Consider the following 10,284-nt stretch of genomic DNA (forward strand, 5'->3'; position numbering starts at 1 on the left):
CAGCAAAGGGAATGCAAAACAAAAGGAGATTTATTAGAAAATGATGGCTTGGTAAAATGTTGTAAAACATGCGATTCTTTGTTTCTGAAGGTCATGTGAAATTCAGCACTGCATTATAAATAACAACTCAGAGGCCTTGCTCCCCTCCTCTTCTCTTCTCCCAAATGGCTTTCAAGTGTCATCTTTTTTCAGCCTCTGATTACATTAAAGGGCAAACTAGTTTCACATCTGGAAATAAGTAATACCCTCAGCAGAGAACCATGAAATGAGATGTGTAGCCTACATTTGCCTTAGATATAGCCCCTTTATGTTAAAATGTTGATCAGGACAAATGCAGTACTCATGGTAGCAACAAGGGAAGGCCTGCTTTTCGAAAGGAAGACAGAAAATAAATTCAATAAATAAGATTTGTCATTTTCTGATATTGAGAGTGTTGAGCCTGAAACTATCAGCAAAATTCTCATAAGTAAATTCATTTTACAAAGTGAGGTTTGGTAGCCAGCTGATGAGATGCCAAAACATGTCGTGGCTAAGAAGAAAGAGCCTTCAGTGACATTTTGAAAGCTGACCTCTCACTTTCTGGAGAGATTAACACACAGCCTATTGATTTGGGGGTAGCTACCAGAGATGGGAAGGTGGGATTAGCAAGAAGACTGCAATTTTCTGATTCTTTTTCTACTGCCTGAAAACTGGGGGTGATAATCTTACTCCCCTTCTTTACTGACCACAGAGAGAACACTAGCAAAGGGTTGGAATTGGGCAAAGGTAATTTTCACCTGAGTTTGATGAATACGTGTCAAGGGCTCCTTAAATCTGTGGTTCCTGCACAGAATGATGACTTCAGTTTAACCGAGGGGCCAAATGTTACACATATCAGCTGGAAAGAAATTGGGGCCACTGCTATGGTTTACCGCATTTCAGAGAGATGCCCAAACCACCCCTTGCCTCTTCCCCGCCCTGCTGTTCATTACAGGGGTTAACTCCACATTTTGAAAAAAATGTGTTCATATTGTTTCTTATCCTGCTGAATCTCAAGCCCATTGCAGGTGAATGATTTTTTTGTCTGGTGTATAATGTTTTGCTAACTTTTGACTTGGAAATCACAGTCTTACAAAGCCTTAAAAGGAAAGCAAAGAATTCATGTTTATTGAGTACCTGATAGGTGTCTGATGTTGTAGTAAGTACTTTATATATGAAAGACCACAACAAGCTGATACATGCCTCTTTTAAAAAATAATAATCTAGTCTTATCTCTGGAAACTGTTTAAGATACTGATATCACATTTTACTGTTATACTTGAAATTCTGGAAGATAATAACATGAAAGATTTACCCTGAAGAAGAATAATGTATTTACATATCTTGCTTTGAAAATACTTAGAAATTTCCATATTTATTTTGCTCTGGAGTTTATATTAGAAAATGCTTGGCAGGTAAAATTTGTCTTCTTTAAAACCCTGTGAGTTTTTGTCAATTCATTTAAATTCACGAAAAGCAGCCCTTTTATTAACAATAACAAAGCCCCACAGAATTTGGGCTTCTATTAGTAGAATATGATCAAGCCATTTTCAGAAGTCTGTTAACAAATTTCTGGTGTGAGGAAAGAATTAAGAATGGGAGGGATAACTTACTAGTAGAATTGATCACTGATTTTTTGGTTAATAGTTAAATGCAAGCCAGAGGAATAAATTTGCACTGGCTCTGGTCAGCTGGCCATTTTGCAGCATTTGCAATTGGGCAAAAGGGCCCCGGGGTCAACAAGCCAGGCTGGCTCTAAATCATGTAACTGTAGAGTCAGCATTACTGTGCTGACTCATTGGAGCCACTCTGAAACATTTCTTCCTCTTCTAAGTGCTTCCAAGGGATGATCAAAGAAGGCTGAGTGGGCTTCATGTAGGCAAGCAGCAGAGGTGGCCTGGGGCCTTCCAATCCCCTACGTGGTGGTCCAAACCAGACTATGGGAGGAGACTGCCCAGGGACCTGTGGAATCTTTTGAAGTGCACTGTAATTGCTAATTTTTTTTCTGTGCCCTGTCTTTTTTTGCCAGTCTCATTCATAGGATCGCATTTAATTCAGATGATGTCCTTGAAATTCTGCCCTCAGTTTCTCCAGTGTAGCTTGATATCATGCGGGTCCCTTAGCTTGTGGATGGTGATCATTTGGTCCTAAAAAGTTTTACTTCTCAATCTATCTGTTTTAACTTACGTTTATGTATTTACTTTGATGAATAAATAACAAATCCTTGAGACAGGGAAGAAATAAGCTCCATTATGCTACTCTTAGCATCATGGTGCAACCTTCCTGACTTTTTAAAAAATATATATTTTATTGATTTTTTACAGAGAGGAAGGGAGAGGGATAGAGAGTTAGAAACATCAATGAGAGAGAAACATCAATCAGCTGCCTCCTGCACACCCCCTATTGGGGATGTGCCCGCAACCAAGGTATATGCCCTTGACTGGAATTGAACCTGGCACCCTTCAGTCCGCAGGCCGATGCTCTATCCACTGAGCCAAACCGGTTAGGGCCCGACTTTTTTCTCCCAGACCTGAACACGTTAGCAAGTTCCTTTCTCTGCATTTACTGAGAACTGTAAATACAGCTTCTCTCCTATGAAGGGTAGGGTCAGGCTCAGTGTATGAAATATCCAAGGTAGTATTTAAAATTTGTTAATTTGAAAAGAAGAACATGTTTAATTTTAAATGTCAATGATAGTTCACATGGGTATGAAGAGAATTCAGAAGGTCATTTTGAGTTACTTGGTAGTTAAATAATTTCAACAGTTTGTAGCTAAAAAGTTAGAGAATCTGTATTAATTACTCTTTTTAGCAACAGTATTTTTTTTTGCTTTTATAGTCATGCACAAGAAACATGCAGCTTAAATAAGTATTTTGCTTAATTTTAATGATCTATTTGTTTCACTTTTAAAAAAATTACGTTAAAATTATACAAAGTGTAAAAGAATAACATTGTTTTCTAGGATGTTATTGGTTATATAGCTTATATGATTTTTGAAACATTGTATGTTTCACTAAAGGACAATTATAAACTATAGAGGTTTGCATAGGGCTGTGGGGCATCTAGCTCTCACCAAGACAGGGTTATTATTTGCTGCAGATATGCCATCTCTAGGGTAGAGTTGCTCTGGCAAGGGCCAATGACAACTGCACAAGGTGAAACAATTATGTGATATAAAAAAGGATGTGCAAGGACAAGGCAGTAAAACTGCAAGACAAGGGTGACATGGCCTTGGATCTAGCTCAAGGTTGTATCTAATCACTCACTCAGACATAGCTTAAGACTACAGCCAGGTCTTGTATATGCAGAGGGACATGATGCTACATTGAGGCTGGGCTCATGCACAGCACAATAATTTAATGGAAAAATTAGTAGTTGGCATCATAACAAAGTAGATCAAGTCCAGAGAGCCAAAGATGAGATGTTCCTCTGAGCCTTAAGGTGGTTGACTATTGCATCCAGAGGCTGGGCTGGGAAGGGAGCAGCTGTTAACAATTTTAATAACGTGCCATGTGGCCTATTCCAATTTTACTGAACTTTCCTTTGACAATTAAGTCACTTTATAAATATCCTGAACTTAATGGAAATGATTTATTCCTTTAAGACTAGCGTATTTTGTCCTCATTAGAGTCCTAGAGAAAGAGAAAGAGAAAAAATTCTCTTATGCCTAAACAAGTCAACCTTGGTGTTAAGAGAACCATAAATCATTCAGCAGTGATTTAGCTAATAAACACATGTTGAGCACCAGTAGTGTGCAGAGAGCTGTTCAAAGCCTGAACCTGTGTTGGCCAATGAAAGGTGATACAGAATCTGTTCTTATGGGTCGTATAGTCTAATGCAGAGGTCAGCAAACTATGACCTATGGGTCAAATCCACTGCCAACTGTTTTTGTACCATTCACAAGCTATGATTGAAAAAAATAAAAAGATGACTAATATTTTGTGATATGTGAAAAATTATGTGAAATACAAATTTAGGTGTAAGGATATTGAAATAAAGTTTATTGGAACATAGTCACACTCATTCATTTATATATTGCTTGTGGCAGTTTTAACATTACAGTGACTAGCTTGAATAATTAGAGAGCTTTTGGTCCATGAAGTTTAAAATGTTTAATATCTGCCTTTCGACATGGCTCAGTGGTTGAGTGTCGAACTATGAACCAGGAGGTCATGGTTCGATTCCTGGTCAGGGCACATGCTCGGGTTGCAAGCTTGATCCCCAGTGTGAGGCATATAGGAGGCGGCTGATCAATGATTCTCTCTCATCATTGATGTTTCTATCTATCTCTCCTTCTCCCTCTCAGAAATCAGTAAAAATATATAAACATATTTAATATCTGACTAACAAAAAAGTTTGTCAGTGGGTTTGTAATTGGTTAGAAAGACATTAAGCAGATTATCACAACATTAAAATAGGAGTCTGGTGAGTGCTGGGTCAAAAAGGTTAAATACATGAATGTTGTATAATGTGATGTAGAAATGATGGTAGGCAGGCTCAACATCATCACTTTATGTGTAATTCTTTATAAGGCTCAAAAGAGACCACACACACTCAAGGAGTGATGAACAAATAATAATTGGTAATGTAATTCTAATAATACTATGTGTGTAGGTGTTTTTTAAAAATCTTTATTGTTGAGAGTATTGTAGATGTCTCCCATTGCCCTCCTCCACCTGCTTCCCACCCCACCCCAGGCCTTTTCTTTTCTTCTTCTTCTTCTTCTTCTTCTTCTTCTTCTTTTTTTTTTTTTGACTCAATCTCTTCTAATCTGGTGTTGAAGATTTGTAAGGCCAAAGGACCAGAAATTAGTTTAATAACATCCTGTGATGCTCAGGCTTTTATTGGCTAACCTTGGTACTTATTGGTACTGCAATTGAAAAAGAAAAGTGACAAATTCAGAGTGCAGGAAAAAATGTTGAAGGATACACACTTTTACAAGTGAGAAAAGATACCACCTGTACAGATATATGAAATGATAGAAATATATTTTACTCTAGAAATAAGCAAAGAGTTCTTATTTTTGTGTTATGAGTTGACTTTAAAATTTATGAGAATAATACTTTTCTTCTGAGGGATTCAAAGTACTTTTTTAATAAAAAATTATTTATTGATTGATTTTAGAGAGAGAGAGGAAGGGAGAAAGAGCGCACATGTGAGAGAGAAGTATTGATTTGTTCTGTTTATTGATGCATTCATTGGTTGCTACTTGTATGTGCCCTGACCAGAGCTCGAACCTGCAACCTTGGTGTATCAGGATAATGCTTTTACTGAGGTACCTGGCCAGGGGCTCAAAGTACTTAACAAATTAAAAAGAAAATACTTATTGAATTTATTTGTGTTACATTGGTTCATTAAATAGGTTTTAAGTATATAAATTTTTAATACGTCACCTGTATATTATATTGTGTGTTCACCACCCACAGTCTGATCTCCTTCATTACCATTTAGCCCCCCTTTACCCGCTTCTACCTCTCCCACCATCCTTCTCTCAGATAATCATCATACTGATGTCCATATATGAGTTTTTATTTTTTGCTTACTCCTTCACCTATTTCACCTAGTACCCCAACCCTCCCACCAACTATCATTCTGTTCTCTATTAGATCAATGAGACTGTTTTTGTTGTTTTTTGTTTTTGTTTTGTATATTGGATTCCACAAGTAAGTGAAATCATATGGTACTTGTCTTTCTCTGACTGAGTTATTTCACTTAGTATAATACTCTTGAAGTCCATCCATCTGTCCCGAGTAAGATTTCCTTCTTTTTTATGTCTGAGTAGTATTCCCTGGTATAAGTGTACCACAGCTTTTTTATCCACTCATCTACTGATGGGCACTTGGGCTGCTTCCAAATCTCGGCTATTGTAAATAATGCTGCAACGAACATAGGGGTGCATATATTCTTTCGAATTAGAGTTTCGGGTTTCTTTGGATAAATTCCCAGAAGTGGAATTGCTGGGTAATAAGTCAGTTCCATTTTTAATTTTTTTGAGGAAACTCCATACAGTTTTCCACAGTGGCTGCACCAATCTGCATTCCCACCAACAGGGTACCCTTTTCTCCACATCCTCATCAACACTTGGTGTTTGTTGATTTATTGATGACAGCCATTCTGACAGGTGTGAGGTGATATCTCATTGTGGTTTCAATTTGCATTTCTCGGATGGTTAGTGATATTGAGCATCTTTTCATACGCCTATTGGCCATCTCTATGTCCTCTTTGGAGAAATGTCTGCTCAGTTCCTTTGCTCATTTTTTAATCGGATTATTTATTTGTTTTTTGTGTTGAGTTGAGTTCTTTATAAAAATTGGAGAGTAATCATTTATCAGATATATCATGGCAAATATGTTGTTCCATTCAGTGTGTTGTCTTTTCATCTTGTTGATGGTTTCCTCTGCTGTGCAAAAATTTGTTAGTGTTATGTAATCCCATTTGTTTATTTTTGTTTGTTTGTTTTCCTTGCCCAGGGAGATATATTAGAAAAAAATATGAGAAATGTCTGAGATTTTACTGCCTATGTTTTCTTCTAGGATTTTTATGTTTTTAAGTCTTTAATCCATTTTGAGTTTATTCTTGTGTATGGTTTAAATTGGTGGTCTAGTTTCATTTTTTTGTATGTATCTGTCCAATTTTTTCAACACCATTTATTGAATACACTGTCTTTACTCCATTGTATGTTCTTGCCTCCTTTATCAAATATTAATTGACCATAAAGGTGTGGGTTTGTTTCTGGGCTCTATTCTGTTCTATTGGTCTATACATATGTCTGTTTTTATGCCAGTACCATGCTGTCTTGATTACCATGGCTTTGTAGTACAGTTTTATATCAGATAGTGTGATACCTCCAAGTTTGTTCTTCTTTCTCAAGATTTCTGAGGCTATCTGGGGTATTTTGTGATTCCATATAAATTTTTGGAATATTTGTTCGAGTTCTATGAAATATGTCATTGGTATTTTATAGCCATTGCATTGAATCTATAGATTGCTTTGGGTAATATGTATATTTTAATGAAAACTTTTTTCTATCCATGAACTCAATATATGCTTCCATTTATTTGTATCTTCTTCATTTTTTTTCTTTAGCGCCTATAATTTTCAGAGTACAGGTCCTTTGCCTCCTTGGTTAAATTTATTCCTGGGTACCTTTTTTTGATTACAATTATATATGTGAAAGTTTTCTTAGTTTCTCTTTCTGATACTTCATTTGTTTTTATTCTTTATTATTATGGAATAGTAAAAGAGGTAAGTAAATATCTTAGTCTTCATTTTCAAGTTAGTAAAAAGCTGAATTAGTTTGAATTGAGCTTTGAACTTTGAATCAGTTTTCCTGTTAATTGTTGAGAATATAAGGATAATCATGGCAGATTGTTTTCATGAGTTTGCAATAGGCTCCAGTTTTCAGGCTTACGTGAACACAAATACTTTAGCAGTCTTTTCTGATCATAATGGAAGGAAATAAAGCTAGATAAAACAAAATCCTCTTTTCAAAGTGGTAGAGCTATAATAACATGCCAGGGAAATGTAGAAAAGTCTTTGAATTTTTAGATTCTTAGATTCAACTTCAAAGATGACTTTATTCTCTGTTGCAAACTTTTTTTTATCATCTGTCCTCAAAAGATTTCAGTTCATTTGTGTAGCTTCAAAAGAGTCTCATTTATTCATTGATCAAATGATTATTGAGTGCCTGCAGTGTGCTAGGAATTGTGTCTGATGCTTGGAATAAAAAGATGACTAAAAGAATTTCAAGGATGGTCAAGTAGTGGAAAGACAAAGGTGGCTGAATGTAAGATATATGTGAAGGTGGTACATTGAGGGTAGATGTGCATGCAAGGAAGTTTTGGTCTAGAGAGCCATTCAATTCAACATATTATTAGGGAGCTCTAAGTATTGTAGAGGTAAAGATACATTTCTTTGGCAGGAGAAGAAAATCAATTATAGTTATAGGTATTCAGCTAACTATGATATTAAGACAGATGACATAATTTCCTAGTAAAAGGTTGCTTAGGTTCTTATGTGATGACCTTTATGGAGAAAGGGTTAGGAGGAGGAGCAAGATTAGGATCCATGGTGTCTTCTGAATTTATGTTTGGGTGGGGCTTTTTGGTTATTATATAGCTAGAAGAAGGTACTGCATTTACATTGCAAATATGTGATTTTTTTTTTCCTTTGGTTTAGTTGTGAGAGGTGCCTGATGGGAGAAGCATAAATCCTGACAAGGTTATCCCTTGTTGCCTCCACTAGTTGAGACATACAGATAGATATTTGGTGAGATATTTTGATGCATCTGTGTAGCATGCTTCATGGGTTTGAAGCTGGGAGAGATGAGAAACATGGATAAGTAAGTTTAGGGGTCATTTTCAATGGTAGTTGAAGCATGGAATGTCTGTAGAATAAACAGACAAACAGAAGATAAGATCTTAGAAACACAAACTGAGGCACTTGTGGAAGAAGAATTGTAGAATGAGAAGTTTGGATCAGAGTAATAATGGGGTGAATAGGAAAAACAGAGTCAAGAATTCCAAGGTGGGGCAGATAGTCTTATGACAAGGCTATGTTCAATGTTCTAGTGCTGAGGGACAGAGGAATGACATGGGGACAAAGGGAATATTGTTAGTTTGGGTAATTAGGAGGTTGTTGGTGACTGTGATGGAGTAGGTGATGTCAGAGGAATATAAGGGTGAGGATTTGGTTGCTCTGCTTTGATGAATGAATAATTGGGAGGAGAGAGATGAGGATAGTCTAGGAACATGCTCACTTTGCTGGGCTGCTGAGTAGGGTTTTCAGGGAGAGGGCCATGGGACCTTTTTAAACCCATAAAGTGTTACAGGAAAAGTGGCAGAACCATTGGGCACCACTTCCTGCTTTCTGAGCATATGCTGAGCCTACAGTTTTGGAAACTCAGTTTTGATATTACTCTACTTACAGCCAATAATAGGACTGCTTTAATTTTCACCAAAACATAACTTGATTTTATTTAGAATGCTTTTCCATTTATATTTACCTTTGTGAAGATATTATTCTTGACATCTCACAAACTTTTGGGAAAAAGAATAGAAAGCTCTAACAGGAAAAGATGAATCTAAATTCAGGTTTCCAAGCACCTTGGAACTGGCTTCTTTGTCCTGTTCCTTTTATGCTTGTAGACTGTAGATTGCTTCTATTCATTCATGTAACCATGGTGTTAGGTCCCTTGGAAATTTACAGAGAGTTGACTCAAACTCTCTACTCTATTAGTATACTCAGTGTCCTCCCCCAAATCCCGTTACTTTCCAGGGGCTCATGTGCTCATGTTCACCCTAAATCTGTTTTCATATTTCTTTTGAGCTCTGGATCTCATTTTAATCTCAGTTCCTGGAGCTATTCTAATTTCTGTGTGCCATGCATACTCAAAAATTAAACCAAAACCACCATTCAAAGAAGGCATTGAATGGTGTGTAAAATGGCTTTACTGAAGGTTTTCAGGGAAGAAGGAGTTTTACCTTACAGAACCAAATTCTGATTTAGTTAATAACTGAATGCCTCAAATCCCCTGCCACTTGAATTCTTTTTTTTACCAACTTCCTCTTCTACCTGACCAAACCTTCTCTTATGCTAATGTCCACGGTGCCTTCCACTCTCACTGATGACTTACCCACTTGCCTCTCTAGATGCTTCCTCTACTTTCCAGTTTCTAGTAACACCTCATGGAGCAGTCTTGCTATCACTTGGTTTTGCTGCAGTATATCTAGGTCTTTTCTGAAATAAAAACACTTCCCTCCCTTAGGGGAACTCTGGTGCCAGTGGTTTTTCAACCTGCTACATGATTTTTTAAAGATAAATGTGTTATTTATTCTTCAATGGCCGACATGCCTGGATACTGCTGAAATAATTGCTTATTTCCCTGCACATTGCCTACGTCAGGACTGTTGTTTGAACAGAGTGAATAAAGGAAATGATAATAATTATTTAATATGTATGGAGCTGCATCCACAGTATACGCAGATGAATTCTGTGTTTGTTATTTTAATATGTAGAGCGCTAGCTTCCTCCCTGACAAGTTAAATCAAGCACTGAGTTCAGCTTTAGGCCCATGCCCTTTGCATCAAGTCCCCAAGTCTGTGTTTCTAGTAGATGTAAACTGTAAGCAATCAGGGTAATGTGTGGGAGCAGATGCTGAAGGCATCCTGTGTGCTCAGCAGGGAAAAGGGATGGCCGAGTATTTTTCAGTGGAGCCTTGATACGTTTCAAATAGAGTTCTCAAAGGATTTTATTCTTAGCAAGATG

At 36.9% G+C, this 10,284-nt stretch overlaps 1 protein-coding gene across 2 annotated transcripts in view; it reads left to right on the forward strand.

The window, feature by feature from the left end:
- FGF14 (fibroblast growth factor 14) overlaps nt 1-10,284 on the forward strand; it is a gene marked incomplete at both ends in the record, with an annotated part of 587,184 nt that overhangs the window by 121,066 nt on the left and 455,834 nt on the right. The gene's annotated exons all lie outside the window — the stretch shown is intronic.

This window comes from Cnephaeus nilssonii (genome assembly GCF_951640355.1).
Source record: "Cnephaeus nilssonii genome assembly, chromosome: 8".
Taxonomy (NCBI): Eukaryota; Metazoa; Chordata; class Mammalia; order Chiroptera; family Vespertilionidae; genus Cnephaeus; species Cnephaeus nilssonii.